The sequence below is a fragment of the Paramormyrops kingsleyae genome, chromosome 12 (genome assembly GCF_048594095.1).
Source record: "Paramormyrops kingsleyae isolate MSU_618 chromosome 12, PKINGS_0.4, whole genome shotgun sequence".
In the NCBI taxonomy this organism is placed as follows: Eukaryota; Metazoa; Chordata; class Actinopteri; order Osteoglossiformes; family Mormyridae; genus Paramormyrops; species Paramormyrops kingsleyae.
In genome coordinates, this window is record NC_132808.1 from 10,017,092 (window position 1) to 10,039,612 (window position 22,521).

General features: G+C 41.6%; 1 long non-coding RNA gene and 1 pseudogene across 1 annotated transcript; both read left to right on the forward strand.

Moving 5' to 3' along the window:
* The first annotated feature begins 1,341 nt into the window (after window positions 1-1,341).
* LOC140593617 (uncharacterized) lies at window positions 1,342-3,947 on the forward strand. The gene is made up of 2 exons (XR_011994032.1): window positions 1,342-2,028; window positions 3,399-3,947. It is a non-coding gene; the product is annotated as an uncharacterized lncRNA (long non-coding RNA).
* Window positions 3,948-10,187: 6,240 nt separating this feature from the next.
* On the forward strand, window positions 10,188-11,177 carry LOC140577743 (uncharacterized; annotated as a pseudogene).
* The last annotated feature ends 11,344 nt before the right edge of the window (window positions 11,178-22,521 follow it).

Here is a 22,521-nt window from a genome sequence, read left to right on the forward strand (position 1 = left end):
ATCCCACACACATTTTATGAAGATGCCTCCTTTCCTACTTTTGATTGGGTAATACTTGATGTCATCGTTAGTTTGATTGGTCTTTTTAACTGTCCAGTGAGGAGGGTCTTTTAAGTAGAGTCTGCAAAGTGTTGGCAGAGAGTAATATTTAAAAAATGGCAGATGCTTCTCCAGGTAACCCCCCGCGTCTTAAAGTTTCAGAGCTTAAACGCAAGCGGCTGCAAAAAATACCGCAGAGAGTGGGAGGAAACAAATACTTGGCTGCAGAGTGTTAGCGGAAATTGTTATCAAGCCAACTGCACAATTTGTCGGAGAGAGTTCTCTGTGGCTCATGGTGGTCTGTCAGACGTGCGACAACATGCCTCCGGAGAGCAGCATTCCCGCAATGACAGAGCTCACAAAAATCAAAGCACAGTCAGACAGTTCTTCGTACCCCAAGTCTCTCCCGAAGCAGACATGGTAATGACAGTATAATTATTATCAACAATATTAATTAATTAATTAATTAATTGCTAAATAATGTTAAAAATGTGACCCAATCTGTGAAAACCTAGCTGGAGTCATTTTTTTTTGTAATTTACTGTTTTCTACATGAAATAAAGTGAAAATAATAAAAATATATGTATTTAATATTAGCTGAGTAAAACCATGTCAACAACTGAAATCACAGTGAAATGAATGGCTAAAATCAAACTTTATCTCAGAATTAGATTTGGCCTGGTTTTCACACACTGGGTCACAAATTGTAATTTGTAAAAATTCTGTAAATACAAAGTAAGTGGATCACATTCCAATGTAATATTATGATTTGTTTGTTAAGGTTAAGTCAGACACATAAGCATTAATTTATTACATGAAACATTACATTTAATACATTAATAAACAACATAATGCCCATGTAAAGAAAATAGGGGATGTGCCCCCCGCAGTATGCGTCCCTTATTTTTTTGTATTAAAAGTGGTAACCCTAACTCTGTAAAATGGATGACAAAATTGCATTGGCTGACCGCGCAGTTGCTGCGCCTTGCTGAGCTCCTCGAAAACTTCTTTGTTTAAGTCCAGCGTATACTCCACCCCTGCAGCCGACGGCAGATCGCGCTCCACGTGACGTCAGCTGCAGACACACCTCGAACGCACCCCGTGATTAGGTAACGTCGTATGGGTTTCTTTCTATGCCACGTGATCTATGTACTCGGCGTGCGTCATTTGTGTTTTATAAACACGCGGAGTGCATTGTTTGTAAACAGTCCGCATTTTACCCTCACCCTCACCCCCCCGCGGGACGTGTATGTGCTAGCTTACGTTCACCCTGCTATATGTTTTATTATTCCTTAAAACGTAATTAAAAATAACACAGTAATAAAATACATGTAATGTATTTTTATTCTATTAAAGTTTAACGACAACCGTTATCTCTCCAAACAATACGTCCCCCTATCGGCAACACGTGGCATAAGCATGTATGATACCATTGGCCAAAACCCCTCGACGTCATGACGTCATAGATGGGGGGAGCTTTAAGCTCCGCCCAAGGTACCACCTAACCTTTTTTTAATGTTGCAACTACACCATTTAGTCATCTTCATGTAGCCAAGACTTTGTTGATCAGATATCTGGGATCAAAACAAACTTCCACCATTGCTTACTATGTACTTTTATAATGTGTCTGCAATTGTTCCAAACTGCATTTTGCAATGTCTATACCTTGATGTCAAATTACAAACTTAACATAAATCTGACATATTTACAAAGTACACTAAGATTAAGATGAGTGTATTGCCAAAACAAATATATAACAAATAATTTATTTGCTATGAATTAAGTTTATGATATTGAATGAAATTTGTGACCATGCCCCAGTCAGTGAAAGTGTGTCCCCTACCCCTAGGCTCCAGAGGGTTAAAAATGCTGCCCAGTCTTTCCAGCGGCTCATGGACAGTGTCCTAAAGGACATTCTGCTACTGTGTGTCTATCTGGATGACACCCTGGGTAACCCGGGAACCAAACCCAGGACCTTCTTGCTGTGAGGTAACAGTGCTAACCACTGTACCACGTGTTGCCCCCTTTGGTCATGCAATGAATGAGAAAAATAGGCTTTATGGGAAATATGCTAAATCAAATTAAACATTTCATAGTCAAGGGCCAAGGCAAAGGTTTTTTTTAAGTACTGTATGATTAAAATGTCATCTTTGGTGCAGACTGCTTTAATTCATAAATACATTTTCAAAATACTCAAGCACAGCTACAACAGAGACTCTCGGGTACTTCTGCAGTCAGAGGAGACCCGACTCTTATTTTGTAGGGATCAGGAGGGAGGCGTGGTCTTTGTGATGTACCTGGCCAATAACAGATGGCACACCTATAACCCAACCCACCTCCGGTCAAATGGAATACAAGACGTTTTCTGATATTGGGTGCGTTCGACTTGGGCTTAGGTCTGTCTGCAGCTGACGTGACGTGGAGCGAGATCTGCCGGCGGCTGCAGGGGTGGAGTATAAAGTGACTGCAGCCAAGTCGGACAACTTCTACTCCTCGTTGTGTGCGAGACCTGACTGCAATGGCAGCACTGCCAGAAGGATAACGATTAAACAAATAAAGCAGCGCAATATTACAGTAACTAACAATAAATAAACCACTAACTTACGTGTACTATTACAGCATTTATGTTATTTATTTAAACTTCATTTTACCAGGTAAATTAACTGAAAACCAGTTCTCACTGCTTTACGTGATATTCGGGAGAAATAGCAGATACTGCATCGAAACTTCTTGGGATACAGACGTCATGCGTGTAACTAAAATCTTCAGCCAATAAGGGCAAAGTTGTGTCGTCATGGAGGCGGCTCCAGTTTGTGCAGCCGGCTGAGAGGTGCGGCACGATCTGTTTTAAGTCGTCGCAAGGTTTTTGTACCATGTGACATGGTGACGCGTGGTGCAGTGAAGTCGGACAAAAAAATCTAACCATGATGCATTGCGCCAGGACCAGAATGCATTGCTTTAAGCCAGTACTGTAAGCAGCTGCATGTCGAAGTCGAACGCACCCATTTTCTTTAAACAGACACCAATGAACACAAATCAAACCGTTTCCCAGTTTTCCCTTCACAATTTGTCTAGTGAAAATGGTGAAAACGACCTGTTTTTTCATTTTTGATATTTCCGTCTCAAATCGGAAAACGACGGAGCCGCCAAGATTATTTTTACTTATTTGTTTACTGTTTGCACTGTGTGTAATGTTTTGCATTTTGCCTGTTTTTATTAAATGTAAGTTTCCCTGCACTGTGGGATGTTAACCTTTTTTTGAAATAGTTGGTCACGTTAATTTAAAGCTACTCCATTTCATGGTGACTACATTGCTTGTTTGACGAATATAAAATGTATCAATTGACACACATTTGCAGGGATCACATGACAATCCGGAGATGGAGGCATCATCACCTGCTGATCACAATCAACCAGACCCAGAGGAGGTATTACTGGGGGAGAAGAACACAGAAGGCTGAAGGATCTATATTGTTTATTTTGGTATGTTTGCCTGCAGTTCCAAGTTTGACAGATCCTGTTGGATCAACAAGATAGCTGTGTTAGCAGTCACCAGTTTATGGGTGATCAGTTACAGTTCATTTTATCCGAAGAGTTGAGGGACTTTGCTGACCAGTAGGGTTGGGTGATGTCTTCCTAACTGGCATATGACAATGTCTACAGTGAAACATTCTGATGGACATTGGGGTGCTGGGGGGTTGGGTCATGGGATAAGGTACATAGACTTTTGAACATTTTTGTATTGTTTTGTTAGATAATTTCATAATTTGTCTTGCCTTTTTTTGCACAGTAAAAACCTAAATGTTGTGTTAAATGAGCTGTTTTGATTGTAAAATGTAAATCCAGAGTTTAGCCTGTAAAATGTGCTCTTGTTATGTTTTCCTAAATAAAGATGTTATCGGAAACAACTTCATTCTTTTACTTTGATTTATAGTAACATTCTTTTGTCTTTTATGGCTACTATTAACTGATCATGAAAAAAAGGAATTAATTATTTGAAGTCACTGAATTGCAGTCAGGTAGTTAGCCTAAACTAGTGCCACTAAAACGAAATGCTGGAAATTAGGATTATAACGGACAGGATGTGACAATAAATCATTGAGTCTCCCCTCTCATTGTATATACTAATTATATGTACATATTAATAATTACTTGATTATTGTCATGTGTCAGGAGCAGGTGACCCGGGAAGTAGGCGAGAGGAGCCGGACGAATGGGTAAACAGGGTTTTAATTGACACGAGAAGGCAGACATCCACTAACACGCATAACAATACAATGACGGATCTGGGGGATAGTGGGAGACGCGGACTAATATACACAGGACAGGTTGGAATTAACTAGACATAGGTGGGAACAATCAGGAGTCGACATGATGTAATGAGGGGGCGTGGCACACACGAGGATCGTTCGGAGCTGAACGTGACAATTATATCTTTCATAAACATGAAATATTCTCAGTTAATTGTACAGGGTGAAAAATGGCACATAAAGGGTTAATAATTATAAAATGATTAGTTTGGCTATGGCAGTGAACGGGAGAGTTCGCTCTGTAGATAAGTTTTAATCCTCAGTTTTGTGATATAAATAAAAACTCACCCTCTGATTTACTGAGGCAGGTGCAAACAGGTGCCAGGAAGATTTAAAAATATATTTTATGCATGTGCCTAGCAGAGACACTGGAATTGTGGGCGAGGCGGGGGGTGTATTCACGATGATGGCTCAGGACCAGCTCCAGGTCAGCACCTTCTGGGGGGCATTTCGCTGTCACTTTCATACGCAATTAATGCATTTAACTTAAACGATCGAGGCCTAAAAATCCATCAAAGCCGGATGAAATGCTTGGCACAGGAGAATGCAGCACGACGCACAGGATTAATGCCTGGTGAGATGCAGGAGGAGCCCGGCCCGGAGACAACCCACAGAGCCCAGAACCTCCAAGTGCCCTGCACTACAACTCCCAGCAGAGTAGTCCAGAATCATCGTATTAAGTGACCTCAAGCAAAGTAGCACGGGCTGTGGCAACAGTTTGATGACGACACATCCAGAATCATCAACTCAACGGCAAAGGGAGACGTAGAAAGCTGACTCAAGTACCTGACCATCATAATCACAACCTTCGGGGCCAAAAGGTTCGTTGCTGAGGAGGCCAGGACCAACAAGCCCATTTATACCAACAACCGCAGAGCAGATAAGATCCACCAGCTATGGAAAGAGCTGTGTATGCTGGCAAGGCAGTTCAAATTAGCAGCTGAGGAGGACAAGCCACCTCTCGTGGAGCTCTGACACACCATCCGGAAGAAGCTCAAGACCCTGCGCAGAGCGGAATGGCACAGGAGACGGAGGGTGGAGAGAGCCAGGAAGCAAAGTTCCTTCTTAGCCAACCCCTTTGGTTTCACTAAGTGGTTGCTAGGACAGAAACGCAATGGGCGCCTTGAGTGTTCCCAGGAGGAGGTGGACAACTTCCTTCACAACACCCTCAGCGACCCAGACAGAGAGCAAGAGCTTGGAGCACAGAGAGCCCTCATGGACATGCCAGCCCCTACAGTGGAGTTTAACACCTCAGAATCCACTTGGAAGGAAGTCCAGGAGGTGGTAACAGCAGCCAGAGTCAGCTCCACTCCAGGGCCCAGTCGAGAACCCTATAAGGTGTACAAGCAATGCCCAAACCTCCTCAGAATCCTATGGAAGTTGCTGCGAGTGACTTGGCATTAGGGGACCATTGCAAACCAGTGGAAAGAGGCGGAGGGAGTCTGGATACCTAAGAAGGAGAACTCAACCAGGCTGGAGCAGTTCCGATCCATCTCACTCCTCAGTGTGGAGGGGTAGGTCTTCTTCAGTATCATTGCCAGAAGGATGACAGACTTCCTCATAAAGAACAAGTACAGTACATGACACCTCAGTGCAGAAGGGCAGCATTCCCGGAGTTCCTGGTTGCCTAGAACACACCGGAGTGATCACCCAGCTGATCAGGGAGGCACGTGAGGGGAAAGGGGACCTGGCAGTGCTTTGGCTGGACCTAGCTAATGCATATATGTCAATCCCCCACAAGCTGCTCACTCTGGACCGTCACCACATACCCGTCAAGATCAAGGACCTCATCCTGAACTACTATGGGAACTTCAGGTTCAGAGTAACATCAGGGTGTTACGTGCCGTAAGTTCCAGGGTGAGCCCTGCAGAACCTCCGGACCTCCCTCCTTCGTCGTCATTCACCGGCTGCATCTTGGCTCCGCCTTGCTGACCAGACCCCGCCCACGGCTCCTCCAACACGTCGCGCGTCACTTCCTGGTTCCCGGAGTGAAAAGCCGGACAGCAAGACCCTTCGAGAGCTCTGCTCATATTTTGGATTGTGTTTGGTTTGCTTATTGATTGATTGATTATTGTGTATGACGGTTTTGGTTTCTCGGTTTACGATTTCTCGCTTTGCCCCTTCTCTGTACTTCTGCCCTGGTTTTGTTTGCTTTCTGGTTTTCGATCTTTCGCCCGGTTTTTGGTTTACGACTTTGCGCGCCCCTCGGACTCTGACGCTTTGCTCTGTATATGTGCTGTGTGTGTGTGTGTCTGGTGCGTAGGGAGTGGTTGCCGTTTTGTTTTGATATACTTTGTGTGCACTAATTTGGTTAGGGAGTTAGGTATAGGTTTTGTTGTTTCTGTGTTCTTTGGTAGTTCAGTTAGATTTGGGTTTCGTTCGGTAGTTGGGGTTTTGTTTATTGTTTTGGCCATAATCACTCCTGAAGCTCTTGCACCAGGGGGGTATTCCAGAAAGCTTGGTTAACTTACCATTTGGTAAATCTTAACCTCTGGGTTGATATACCCCAAACCCGCATACCATGAGTATGTCGGTTCCAAAACACCTGAGAAGAGTAAGTTCAATCAACCTCCTATCGGTTACCCAGAGTTAATGCGCGTGCACCGTGCATACATAAAGACGTTTTCAATTGATCGCCGATTTCACGAGTCAGAATGGAAAATCAAAGTGAAAAAAAGAGAGCGGCATACTTCACAGAGGCGGAGTTGGAAGTTTTAATGCACGCATATGAGGAATTCAAGCCAATAATAATGAAAAAAAGCAATACGGCTGCATCGGCTAAAGAAAGAGTTGGCTTGGCAAAAAATAACGGACAGAGTAAATGCGTGTGTATTAAATTGCAAATTTGACATCGCCTCCCCTTTTATTATAATGCAAAATAATTAAACACTTAACAAGGCAAAAAATTAAGGATACAAAATCAAGTTACCTGCACATTGATACTATGAATAGATTTCCTCCGCTATCTCGCTGTACTTGTATAGTGACAATAAAGACATCTATCTATCTATCTATCTATCTATCAACATAGTCTCCCTCATTTATTGAAGGAGCTTTAATAGGAATGTAGGTGTCATCAATGCACCCAATTATGAATGAATGAATGCCTTTTATTGTCACTATACATGTATTACATGTATTCCAAATTACATTTGGAAACCCTGAAATAGAAAGTCATATATGGAAGTATCAAGTGTGTGTGTGTGCAGGATGAATACATGTAGGCTATAGATATAAATAGTATGACTATATATTAAATATGCATCATAGATTTTACTACAAAGGACAAACCTACCACTCTGTGGAATTCCTCTTTAATAACACGCAGAGCTCTATGGACAGGGAACTGTACAAACGTGTGTACCAGACATACTGTGCGAACGGCTCTACGCACAGTTGCCTTTCCTATATGCTCTGCGTCGCCCATATTGTACAAAAAATGCCCTGACGCCAAAAACCGAAGTGCTATGTACAGAATGTTTTCTGTGCTAAGCGCAGACCCGCGGTTTGGGTTTGTGACATTTGCAATATGCGGTTTCAAGAGATGTTAAGTAAATGAACGATTCTTTTGAAAACTGATAACGCTTTTTCAAATAATCATTAGGAAATGACAAGACATCAATACGCGGTCTTATAACTGTCTCCCGGCGAAAAAAACCTTGTATAATTTATGCCTCCACGTTCACAGGATCGTCATCAAAAGGGCACGCCATGCTCAGTAACCTTCTGCAACAAACTTACCCTGGAACATAACCTGCTCAGTAGCAGGTTATCTTCAGGGAGTAAGCTGCTATGGTTACGTACATACCCAGAAAGTTAACCTCCGTTTTTGGAACCGAAAGTTGAGGTTATCCACTAACTTACCCTTAAACTTACCCGGGTATGTCACATAACCTGCTTTCTGGAATACCCCCCAGGTTTGCTGTTCTGTGTCTGTCGTGTGTAAATAAAATAAGAAAAAAATATATTAAAAAATACCCCTTTGTCCACGTGTGTTCCCTTGTGCACCACACCCTGTGTTTCCCTTATTCCCCTTTCCCTTCCTCTGTTACGCCCCAACCCTAGACTGGGGTTCGTAACAAGGGAGCATAACATCCAACTGGCACCGGCTCGAGAAAGGTATCTTAACTGGTAAATTTCAATTATTCTGTTTGCCCTTGCCATAAGTATGTTGGTGAAGGTAGGGCTGTCGCGGTTAGGAAATTTCCCTTGCGGTTTTTATGGGTGGCTCAATAGCGCGGTATGCGGTATTACCGCCGTTTAAAAATAAATAAATAAATAAAAATCTTGATTTTACTGCATACAAAGCTCTATTGCTGAGTTATGTAGCATATATTGTTGCTTTTTAACTGACAGAGAGACAAAACATTTTTTGTTTATTTTTTTAATGCCAAACAGCAATAAGAACATGCCTTTTCCAATTTAAAAAACGAAATCAAATCATTCTAAAGTAGGCTAACAATAAACAAACAATAAGAAATTATTTTTTCCAATTTGAAAAATGAAAAAAGGTTTCTCCACTGTATTGAATGGAACCATCTCCTCAACTAGATACTGTGTAACAGCGGCTGTAAGACATTTATACCGGTTACTTTCACGGTTGTATTTGACCGATTTCGCAAAGGCTTCAGCTACTCCTAACTGTCGGCTAGAACAGGTGTTCCGGGCAATTCAGTTTCCCTATGTTTCCCCTGTCGCGCGCTGATTTGTACACGGTTTCGCTGTTGTTTTCATGTCTTTTTACGAAGCTCTTGAGGTAAACAAGCCACATATTTTAAAACATCACATGTTTTTTGTTTTTACTGATAATAAATGAAAGTATTTAATTCGCTGGATAGAGATATTTCTTGATGAAAACGGTATAGTATTGCTTATAAGACTATATTATGCGTGACGATCTACTGTATTCGCATGTAATAATGTACCTGAGTGATTTTCAGACATCCCACATACATATTTGCCTAAATATTAGGAGAAACATTATTTCCTGACATCCAGGATATTTGGTTCCCCCCTGTTAAAACAGGTATACAGCAACTCTGGGCCTCGGTACTAATAACAATACTGTATTCGCATGTAATAATGTACCTGAGTGATTTTCAGACATTTCACATACCTCTTTGCTTTAATATTAGGGGAAACATTATTTCCCGATAGACAGGGGAAACATAGGGAAACCGAATTGCCCGGAACACCTGTCTCAGCTGTTCTTTTTGATGTTGCTCCGTGACCTGATGCTGGAAGAGGCAGCTGCGCTTCAATGGCTGGATGACAGTTAGCGAGATGACACCGCAAATTAGATGTATTGCCGCGTGTCACAGGGACCTTTTTGCCACAAATTTTGCAAATCGGTTCATCTAAATTTGCCGGCTGACCCTTTTCATTGGGTTGAAAGCCGAAATGTTCCCAAACTGGCGACGTGACATTAGGTTTTGGGACGAGAGCGCCTGCCATCGTTTCAATATTCAAAATCAACGAAACCCCGGATATTAACAGTTCGCGGGAAAATGACACTCGTAACACTCTGGTATCATTATTAATGTATTTAACATTCAATACAGGTGATGAATTGTAAAACAATAAGGCCTCACTCGAGCCTTTATGGCCTTTATGGACGACCTGACGGTTACCACTGTATCAGTGCCTGGATGCCGGTAGATCCTTTAGGGCCTGGAGAAGCTGATCTGCTGGGCTAGGATGAGTTTTAAACCAACTAAATCTAGGTCTATGGTCCTGAAGAGGGGGAAAGTGGTGGAGAAGTTTTGCTTCTTTGTGGACGGTGTGATGATACCAACTATCACTGAGAAACCAGTCACAAGCCTAGGCAAGTGACTTCAGCTTCCTTTCAGCAGCCTGGAAGAGGAATTCAGAGTTCCTCGCACAAGAGAGGCACTTGCCTATCGAGAATCCAGTGACTCCAGAGTTGCATCAGCAGGCATTGTGGTGAGGACTGGCAGAAAGTTCAGAGCTCAAGAGGGGCTGGAACTGGCAGAAGCTCGACTAAGACACAGGGCTTTGTTGGGCACGGTGGCCATCGGACGAGCAGGGCTGGGGGCTTTTCCACAGCCACGTTGTGACCTGGCCCAGGAAAAGGACAGATGCCATCTTGTCCAGGAGGAGGTGTGGGCAGGTGTTGAGGAGTTGAGGACCAGTAGGATGGTGAGCATGCGGCAGCAGGGAGCATCAACAAGGTGGGAAGGAGCGCTGGAGAGGAAGCTGACCTGGAATGGCATCTGGAAGGCAGAGGCACAGCGTATAAAGTTCATGGTCCAAGCTGTGTATGATATGCTACCAAGCCCAGCTAACCTGCACGTCTGGGGAAAGAGTGACTGTCCAACATGTCCTCAATGATCAGGAAGGGGCACATTGGAACACATCCTTAGCAGCTGCCCAGCAGCCCTCGGAGGAGGACGCGACCACTGGCGCCACGACCAGGTATTGAAGACAGTGGCCGAGACCATCTCCAATTCAGTGGCCAACAAACACATCCATAGCCAGAGGGCAATACCTTTTGTGAAAGCTGGAGAAAAGCCACGTGCACAGCCACAACTAGCAGCCGGCCTACTTTCATCGGCATCAGACTGGGAATTGCGAGTTGACTTAGGCAGGCAGCTCAAGTTCCCAGAGTATGTTACACCAACCTCTTTGAGACCAGACGTGGTGCTGACATCTGTCTCTTCTAAGCAAGTCCTTGTATTGGAATTAGCAATCCCCTGGGAGGACCGCATGGAAGAGGCCAATGAATGCAAGCGGCTCAAATACAACGAGCTCATAGAGGAATGCCGGAAATTTGGTCATATTTCACAAAGGGCAAATGCATATGCATAACATTGTAATAATTGTCCTTGAACAAAAACAAGTGCCACATATCAGATAAGCGTCAGCAAAAAGTTTGATGGGTTTTAAACATAGTTCCCCTTATGTGAATGTATGTCTGATTTTACAGAGCTCAAATGTATATGCATAACACACATCCAAAGGATTCTGCCAGCTTCAAACCTACTCAATTACATTAGAGTAGCTCTCCTGGAATAGAAATGAGTGCCACATATATCAGATAAGTGTCAGGAGATAGTTTGCTGGGTTTTAAACATAGTCCCCCAAATGTGAAACCAGGCTTATTTCTCACAGGTAAAATGTGTATGCATAACAGAAATCTAAAGGATTGCGTCAGATTCAAACTACTCAAGCACATTGCAGTAGCTCTACTTTAATATAAAGAAGTGCAGAGAATATCTTTAAATAAACATAAAGGTGGTACCAGCTTCATACCTACTTAAGTACGTTATAGTAACTGTACCTGAATAGAAACAAATCTCAGATATACCAAATAAACAGCAGCCAAAAGTTTGGTGGGATTCGAACATAGTCACCCCAAGGTGAAATTTGCCTATAATTCAAATAGGTCAAAGGTACTTTAATATCAAACTCCTCCAGGTCTTTTCTTTTTGTGAACATTCTAAGGGCTTTTCATTTTCCTGGTTAACAAAAGCTTGAATTTCTATGGACCCTTTTCACAAATTTAGGTTTCATGTAACAGAAGTCATTGTAGGGAATTGAGGAAAAATGGTGATGAAAACACAGGAAGTGTAGTGTGCCACTCTGCATTAACTCAAAGAAAAGACACAGCTACTGTACGTTTAGCGTTCCATCAGCTTCCCTGTGACACCCATCTAAGGAGAAGGTGAGTATGTGCTATTATGAGAAGGGCTGAATTTTGATCTCCCTCCTCACCTGATACACAACACAAGTCTTTTACACTATCAAATGATTAACATTAGACAGCGGATGTAGGCGTATGTGCATAAAATAGCTTAAAACCTAGTTTCAGCCATTTTGGCTAGCTCAGTTAATTTACGACACTCCTAGACGCAGATCCCACATTTGTCACGGTCTCGGAGGTGTCTGACACGGGGGCGTGGCATCGTGTAGGCAGGAAAGAAGATGGACGATCCACTTGTGGCTCACAGGAAAAATGGGTTTTATCAACAGAAACTGAAAACACGGGGAACACTACAAAACGGACCACAAGGGGTCAAAAGGCAAATAGGGAAAGACAAAGACTAACTACAAATGGTCAGGGCAACAAGGAGGAGGAGGGGTAGGCGGGGAGGCAGGCAGAGTACAAACACAACACAGGGTAACTTCTAAGACTCTGAATACAATTGAAATACACCTTCAGAAATACACATGAAATGCAATGACCCATTCAGGAACTGAACCAAGGCAGGAACCTAAATACACAACCAAACTGGGTAACAACACAGGAGGAGTGAGACATGAAACAATTAACCAATCAGGGAGGGTGTAGGACAATGAGCAATCAGACTGAACACACAAGGACTGGCACAAGAACAGGCAACAGGTGAAACTAATAATTAACTCAAGGAACTGGGAGATCAAACAGGGAACCAAAGAAACTGACAGAGAAGACAGGTAAAACTACGGTGGCCGAGAGAGCTCAACGCGCTGCAACTTCAGAAAACACATGCAAACATAAAAAAACCACAACAAATTAAGAAAACGTCTCCATCAGTTTGACAACACAGGCGCTGCAAATACGGAAACGCGCTGCAAACACACGAACGCGCAGCAAACACACGAACGCGCAGCAAACACACGAACGCGCTGCAAAGACACAAACGCGCTGCAAACACACAAACGCGCTGCAAATAGCAGGGACCACAACGGAAATGTTTCAGGGGGACCTCAAAAAGTAACGAACCCATCTGGGAGCTGATTATTTGTTCAGTGGCTTTTGATCAGAGCAGAGGTGTTGTCCGTGAACTAAAAGGTGATTTTTTTTTTTGTTTTTTTTTTTAACAACCTGATCATACGATTCATTGGTCTTTTGGATATTATTAGACTAATCTGACGAATCACACACTTAACTGTGGAACGTTATTAACTTAATTGCCAATAAATATCTAAATAAATATATGCAAATAAATGTAACGTTCAAAGTTCATGACAAAATTCTGCAGTGCTTCATTAATGGTTAAAATCAGGTCAAAATTCATTACAGATTGATAGAAAAAATATATATTTTACAATTTATTCAGAGCCTTAATAATAAAGAACAACGGAATACAAATAAAGCATGCTAAAATCGGCAACATTGTTATTTTTTGTTTTTTTTTTTGTTTTTGTTTTTTCAGATCAAAATGTATTGTCCGTTCTGTGGCTTTCAGCGGCCAACTTTGCACAAATTTTGTAGCTCATGTAGGCGAAATGTTAGTTTTGTCGTGGAGAATGCCCCTAAACCTGCAAGTGAGGACCAGGTGTCATGCCAGGCTGTGCCCAGAGGTAATATGAACAAATAATCAGCTCCCAGATGGGTTCGTCACTTTTTGAGGTCCCCCTGAAACATTTCCGTTGTGGTCCCTGCTATTTGCAGCGCGTTCGTGTGTTTGCTGCGCGTTCGTGTGTTTGCAGCGCGTTTCCGTATTTGCAGCACCTGTGTTGTCAAACTGATGGAGACGTTTTCTTAATTTGTTGTGGTTTTTTTTATGTTTGCATGTGTTTTCTGAAGTTGCAGCGCGTTGAGCTCTCTCGGACACTGTATAAAACACCACCAAGACAGGTAACGAAGTAACGAAACGAAATAACGAAGACAGGTAAAACACCACCAAGGCACAAAGCAAAAACCAAAACAAACCACAAACTCACTGGAACTAGAAACTGATAAATGAAACACTAGGGAACAAAATCTACAAAATACAAGAACAGAGGAGGCGGAATTTGAACATACAACTTAAGGGTTTACAGGTGGCTACTGTACATGCTGTACATTGAGCCATGCAGCCATCTGGGGAGCAGGTGAAACACACTAATGACTGACAACAGGGAGGAACAGGATGGCCAGCGACATCTGCTGGCCAAACAGGTAGGAGACATGAAAGACTGGGACAGAAAGGAACAGACCCTGACATTATACGTTAAGCGATGAAACAATTAGCCGAAACAAAAATGCGGAAAAGTGTGGTAGATGGCTTAACACTAGAACCGCCAGCATTTTTTGACCACCTTTAACTGCCAGCAGCAACGCACTCTGGTGTATGACACCCATCAAGAAAACTATGGGAAAGGCATTAATCCTCACAGCGGCAGAGTTACTGTCACCCCAAAAAAAGCCATATAAGAACATAAGAACATAAGAAATTTACAAACGAGAGGAGGCCATTCGGCCCATCAAGCTCGTTTGGGGAGAACTTAGCTAATAGCTCAGAGTTGTTAAAATCTTATCTAGCTCTGATTTAAAGGAACCCATGGTTTTAGCTTCCACTACAATAGCAGGAAGACTATTCCATACTCTGACTACACGCTGTGTAAAGAAGTGCTTCCTCAAATTTGTTTTAAAATGTTCTCCCGCTAATTTCCACTTATGGCCACGAGTTCTAGTATTTAGACTAATATTGAAATAGTCATTTGGCTGAACGGCATCCAGACCCGTTAGAATCTTATAGACCTGAATCATATCCCCCCTTAGTCTCCTTTGCTCAAGGCTGAACAGATTCAGTTCCGCTAACCTCTCCTCGTAAGACATTCCTCTAAGACCAGGAATCATTCTCGTAGCTCTTCGTTGCACCTTTTCTAAGGCAGCAATGTCCTTCTTGAGGTATGGTGACCAAACCTGCACACAGTATTCTAGGTGGGGTCTTACCAAGGAATTATATAAGTGTAACATCACCTCCCTTGACTTAAAATCCACACATCTAGAGATATAACCCAACATTCTGTTCGCCTTTTTTATTGCTTCCCCACATTGGCGAGAGTGGGACATGGAAGCATCAACATACATACCGAGATCTTTCTCGTAATCAGCTACCTTTATTTCAGTGGAACCCATAAAATATCTGTACTGTATATTTCTGCTCCCTGCATGGATTACCTTACATTTATCTGTGTTAAATTTCATCTGCCAAGTATCAGCCCATTCGCTAATTAAATCCAGATCCCGTTGGAGCCTCTCTGCTGCTAGATTAGTATCTGCTACCCCGCCCACCTTAGTGTCGTCTGCAAATTTAACCAGTTTACTGTATGTATTCGTGTCAATATCATTAATGTAAATTAGGAACAATAGTGGTCCTAAAATTGAACCCTGCGGTACCCCACTATAAACGGAGGCCCACTGTGACATAGTGCCTCTAATAACTACTCGCTGCTTCCTATCAGTTAGCCAGTTTTTGATCCAAGCTGCCACAGTTCCTAAAATTCCTGCAGCTTTAAGCTTTAACAAGAGCCGTTTGTGGGGGACAACATCAAAGGCTTTCTGGAAATCTAAGTAAATCACATCATAGGCCTTTTTGTGATCAATTTCACTTGTAGCTTCCTCAAAGAACTCAAGCAGATTCGTTAAGCAGGATCTACCTCTCCTAAATCCATGTTGGCTATCCTTTATAATGTTATTTGCATCTAGGTAATCTACCATTTTCACTTGAATTATAGCTTCCATTATTTTTCCAGTAATGCTAGTTAAACTGATTGGCCTATATTTTGCCGGATTACTTCTATCCCCTTTTTTGAATATGGGTGTTAAATTAGCATGCTTCCAATCTGATGGTACCACACCCGCAGATAACGATTTCTGGAATATTAAAGTCAAAGGTTGGCTAATAATATCCCTCATCTCTTTCAAGACTATAGGTAAGATGCCATCAGGCCCCTGTGATTTATTTATTTTGAGTTTAGCTAGGCTTAGTATCACATCAACCTCAGTTATACATATATTGGTCATAGACGATGCTGTATTCGTATTAATTGGTGGTAAGTTACTTGTGTTCTCTATTGTGAACACCCTTGAAAAATAATCATTAAACTCATTTACCATATCAATTTCGTTATCAATTATAAGGCCCTTACTGTCCTGTAAATTAGTGATTTCAGCTTTTAGTGCTCTCTTGGAGTTAAAATATTGGAAGAAACCTTTACTGTCATGCTTAGCCTCCAATGCAATTTTTCTTTCTACATCCCTCTTTGATAGCCTAATGTCATTTTTTAACTCTGCCTGTAGACTTAGATACTCCTGCTTGATTTTGAAATCATTAGTTATTTTCCAGTTGTGGAACAGAGCCCTTTTCCTCCTGACTTTATTCTTAATTTCCTTAGTAAACCACCTTGGTTGTCGTTTCCTAGATTTAGTTTTGCTGGAAACAGGTATGAAGTCCTCTTGCACTTGCAACAATGTGCTTTTGAAAAATTCCCATGCCTCTTCTACTGTTTTGCTATTTAACTCTGTCCAGTTTACAGTTTCTAATTTCCGTCTCATACCATTAAAGTTAGCCTTCCTAACATTGTATACTTTTAATTTAGACTTTGCTCTTTGGACACTAAAATTAACCTCGAATTTAACCATGTTATGATCACTACCGTACAATGGGTCTAAAACCTCTAATTTTCCAATCCTATCCTGGTTATTACAAAAAACGAGATCAAGAAGGGCTTCTCTCCTGGTAGGAGTATTAACAAACTGAGTAAAAAAAACAATCCTGTACTAATTCCACCATCTCAAGTTCATTTACAGAAGAGCCAGAGACTGTGTCCCACTGTATCCCAGGTAAATTAAAATCACCCATAACCACCACATCATTTTTATTACTCATAATCCTGATATCATCATATAATATTCTGCTTTCCTCTACAGCTACATTAGGTGCCCTATAACAAACCCCGACAATTAGGCCATTTGAATCTTTAGCATCTAGTTTGATCCATACAGCTTCTGAATTTTTATTTTTATCAGTGAGATCCCTTGCCTGCAAGTTTTCTTTTACGTATACTGCAACACCACCTCCCTTCTTGCCTATCCGGTCTCTACGGAACAACGTATAACCATCCATATTATATTCATCACCATCATTGTCACTCATCCATGTTTCAGTTATTCCTATAATGTCGTAATTGTCTGAAGAAATTAAAGCCTCTAAGTCATTAATTTTGTTTCTAATACTCCTAGCATTCAAATACAGACCACTAATGGTAGGCCTTTTACAGTGTCTACTTTTAATTTTTATTTGGGCTTTCCGTCTCTCCCCACATAAATTCTTAACTGACCTCCCTGCCCCCCCAGTCCCTAGTTTAAACATTCCTCAACTATTCTGCACATACGCCTCCCCAATACACTGGTTCCCCTATGGTTCAGATGCAACCCGTCCGGCTTGAACAGGTCCCACCTGTTCCAGAAGGTCTTCCAGTGCCCCATAAACCTGAACCCCTCTTTCCTACACCACCATTTTAGCCACGCATTTAATCCCCTTATCTCAGCTAATTTTGCCTGACTTGCACGTGGCACGGGAAGTATTCCAGAGAATACCACCGTGGATGTTCTGCTTCTAAGCTTATCCGCGACTTCTATAAATTTATCTTGCAGAACAGCCCTTCTGCCCTTTCCTATGTCATTGGTGCCAACATGCACCACGACCACTGGATCCACCCCGGCTGGGGCCAAAAGCCTGTCCACTCGATCTGGAAGGTCCCCTACCTGGGCACCAGGCAGGCAAGACACCGTACGGGACCCTCTATCACGGGTGCACACATAACTATCTACACCTCTTATAATTGAATCCCCAACTACCACAACCTCCCTCCTACTAGGGTTAGGTGGCTCCTTGGTGCCCAAGGGCCCACCTGCCTCCCCAGTCTCTTCCGGCTCTAAAGCTGGAAGCACCTGAAAGCGGTTAGAAACCGTTACTTCAGGTGATGCCGCCTCTGTGAACTGTGTACGTCCTTTTCTACCTCTATGACCTACGTTCACCCAGCTCTCTCGACCTACCTGTTCATCATTCTCCCCCCTCCCCGCTTGTGACGTACACATAGTCTCCCTAGAAGGCGTATTAACTCTCTCCTTTAACTCATTGCTATGCTGGATGAGAGCCAGCCGCTCCTCTAGGTCATAACACATAATAGACTTGTGTGTGTCATATGTTTTTGTGCTCATTGATTTCAGTATGGGTTTCAATAGACTAATCTTGTGAAATTAATCTTAGTCTCACATCGGCAAGCCGCTTCTGCTGAAAACAGTGTAAATAAAATAAATACAAATTTTAAATTAAGTGTTTCACCTGCAAAAATAACGTTTATACAGTTGTTAACACTAATGGCACATTGGTGCAAACAAACTGGCGGCAAAAACCAAAGTATCTTGCTTGCTGGCTAAAGGTGTTAGACATTTATTTGTATGAGAAACTGGGGTTATAGTGTTAATGGTTGCCTACATAAATCTTAAAATGATCGAATGTGGATTCCTGCAATTGAAAATATAAATATGTTTGAAGTTTGAAGTTTGAAGTTTATCTGAATAAAGAAGTTTGCCCTTCCAGCCGTGATTCCTACTCATGGACACCCCCTCCCCTACAGTCCCTTCATGAGCCCATGAGCCATCATGCTAACAGACACATTTTCATGCAGCCATAATTTGACATTCTCACCTATAATCCTGCCCATGGACACACCCTTTCCTACCCCCCTTTTCATGGATGTTCCCACCTGTAACCATGATTGTGGATATAGTGCAGGATTGCTATCCTTTTTTCCAGAAAAAGCCAATTCTTTCAAAAAGGTGTATCTGAGCTCCTGATGCTGAGATTGATCTGCAAAATAAATATCAAGGAAACCAATGAGTATAGTTAACATCATTCTTTTTAGAAAATGTAAAACAAGAGATCATCTCTCTAAAAACATGGATGATGTGAAGATGGAGAGGCCAGACCCTGCTGTCTGTCATGTCTGTGCATGTCTTCCAGTCTCTTCCAGAAAAACAAATTTACATTTAGTTTTCTTCTGTCATGTGAGCTCCCTACTCTTCCTCTCTTTGGAAACAGAATCCTCTAATTAACTCTGTTCGGAATCACATGTCAGGGTTTCCAATGGTGCCCAAACTTTCTCACAATCTCCCTGTGGTGAATCACCGACAGCTGACACTCAGAATGGTGTGATCAGTGTGATGGAAGGGAAATGCATCTAAATATCTGTCTGCTTGGAGAAAAAAGCCTAGTGGGTTCAAATCCTCCTTTAGCCTCCTGAGACCCAAGGAAAACAGTGTCCTTCAGTTTTAGGTTAATTGTGATTTTCTATGTCTTTGGAGGAAATAAGACATCTTTTTTCAAATTTTTTTTTATTTTTAATTTCACAGCATGAACAGCATCAACAGGAATAAATATGTTTCCTTACATCAGTGAAAAGATATTTACAAAAACAAGATGTCCACTGCAATGGACATAAATGAATGGGTGGGGTCTCAGGAGGTTAGAGTGATGATGGAGCAGCGTCCCATAGCTGGTATGGAAGTAGCTGAAGTCTAACATACTGTCTGAAGGGTATAAAATTACAGACACTTTGAGGATCATGTGGCTAAATTAAATAAAAACAATGAATTGGTTTGAAACTCCTTAAAATATATCCCCAAATTCCATAGTAAACATGCACCATGAGTCTGGATGCTTATCTAAAAAAGAACCTTTTATATAAATTATAATACATTTCATACAATATTTTCAATATTTAACAAGTTTCAGCTAAAGCATCAAAAAGGTTTAGTATTATATAAGTAAGTATAAATGGGTGTTTTAAGGTTTCAAAGACCATGATATCCCATAATTGTATATAAGTATCAAGGTGTTAAAGTCATACTGAAGTCTCTGCTCATTCCAGTGGTTCTCAACATGCTTTGACAGTGGAATAGGGGTCACTGGACATCACTCACCAAGCCACAGCCCTGCCATTCATCCAGTCAACATCAAAGGCATGTCACTCGATAACACTCACATCAATGGGAGACACTCAACATCACACAAAGCTCAGAAAACAGATCCATGGACTAAATCAGCGGTTTTGGCGCCCCCTATCTGTGTTGTCAGGAAGTACACAAAATAATTACCAAACAAGTCAATGGTTAATAGAAATGGAATCAATCGAAAATCATCCTTTTCAGGGTAGAGCCCAGCCTTGTTCCAAGTACTGTGGATGGAATAGGTTCAACAAGGTTTATATGTAAACTTCATACCGTTATGAAATTTTTTTATACATAAAAATGTTTTATTTCAAAATGTCCTCGCAGTTATCTGCTTGATAATACGGGCAGGTGCAGTACTCCCCCCAGGGCTTAGTGTCACTGTGGGGAGGCCTGGGAACAACAACCTCCCCTCCAGTGGATGCTGAGACCACTGTCTCAGATACTAAAAATGCCCCAAACCCCTGGATTACACACATGGCGTTATTACCAGGCTGCAGACATCTAGCTGCTCCAGTGCAGTGATAACTAGAGCTATGCTGTTACACATTTGTTATTTCAACTGTGAATGTGAACTCATATGTCTGCTGTCTTTTGATATTTTCCAGCCCCCTTTATACAAATCAAAGTGTTGATAAGTTGCCAATTTATGCATTTATACATTTATCACTCAGGCAGAACATGACTGTAGCACAATAGAGAATCACTACCTCAATGCATCACTGAGAACATCGCATTAACCATGAGAGTCAAAATGTTTAGATATATTGTCAAAATGTCAGTGTAAGTCTGCTCCTGAGCTCCACAATTCTGAATGATAGTCATTTCCCACTTTCTCATGTATTGATTACCAAGGGCAGCATTTATAATTAGATTTCCATAATGCCTAATTTCATGGGAACATTAAACTAATTTGTGCCCAATTAGTGCATCGTGGACACAATGAAAAAATAAAAAACTGCTTGTGGCCTCTGCAGGGCTCCTATGCACCATTATTGTATCTGTTACGGTTCTTACTGTTATGTCACAGAAAATGCTGGTCAGATGAGAAATAAATAGAATATAAAGATTTAGACATATAAAGAATATAAAATAAATGACATTTTCAGACACGAACATTGAGACATACAAAGAAATACCGTTACCAACCTAAATGGCTGGGTAAAGGTGTGCAGGTTGGCATGTCAGTGGAATGTGTACCACATGGATAGGTGCAGTTTCAGAGGTACATGTGACCAGTAGGACTCTGCATTCTGGTAAAAAGGCATTTATTGGCTTTCAGATTTCCAGTTTATCCATCCCATAATCCTATAAATTGTAAAAGTTGGGGAAGTTCTAAGGATTATATGGGCAGAGCGGGAGGTGGGACTATCCTGGGAACACAGTGCTGTCACCCCTGACAGCTTCCTGTCTAGTTTGGTCTGTTTTACATGTACTGATATTAAAATGATTGTAGATATGTTGATTCTCACTTTTTATAACCAGCTATTTATTAAAATATATGCAACAGATTTTCCTCAGTTTCAGGCAGATTTTGTGATATTTTCATTAAATATATTTAATAACTTCCTTTTAATTATACTTTAAAAGTTTAAGTGTTTGACCACTGCTTATATGCTTGGTTGTAGACTCATAGCTGGTTGTTTCATGTTCTGTTAGATTAAAAATAGTCATGTAACCCGAAAGTTAAACATCTTGGTCACTATGTCAGGTATTTAATAGAGCCTGTGAGTCTGAAATGTATCCATTGATTCTCCTTTGCAGTGATCATGTGACAGTAAGGAGATGGATGTCTTGTAATCTCTGATCTCAATGAACCAAAGACAGAGCAGGTACATGTGCATTAGATGGAAATGTTGGCAAACTCCAGAACTTCTACTTATTCATTATTCAGTTACATATGGTGGCACAGTGAGCAGTGGTTAGTACTGTTAACATCTCAGGAACCAGGGTTTGATTCAGGAGTCTGTCCTACAGTGCAAAGACACACTAAGGTGAACTGGAGTTGCCAAATTGTCCATAGGTGTGAATGGTATGTTTGCCCTGCAGTGGGTTGGTTCCTGTCCTGGTTACTCCCTGCATTGTGGATGTAGCTTCCTGCATTACTTGTTTGACAAAACCTGTTCATATGAAATGTTTCAGCTAATAGTGACACTTCATGCAGAGATCACATGACAATCAGGAAATGGAGGCGTCATCACCCACTGATCCTAATAAACCAAATAAACCGCAGATCAGTTAATAAACACTAGAGGGCAGTGTTGGCAGAAAATGAAACGGTTATGTGGAATCCATGTTTAATTATATCATATTTTTTATTTATTACAGCTACACTGTAATTTAAACATTGTCAGGCTAAGTTTAAGTAGGACACTAACTTTACTGGGTAGCAGATGAAAAATTGCTTGAGCAGCTGGTTTACAGACACATACTGGGAAGGACCAG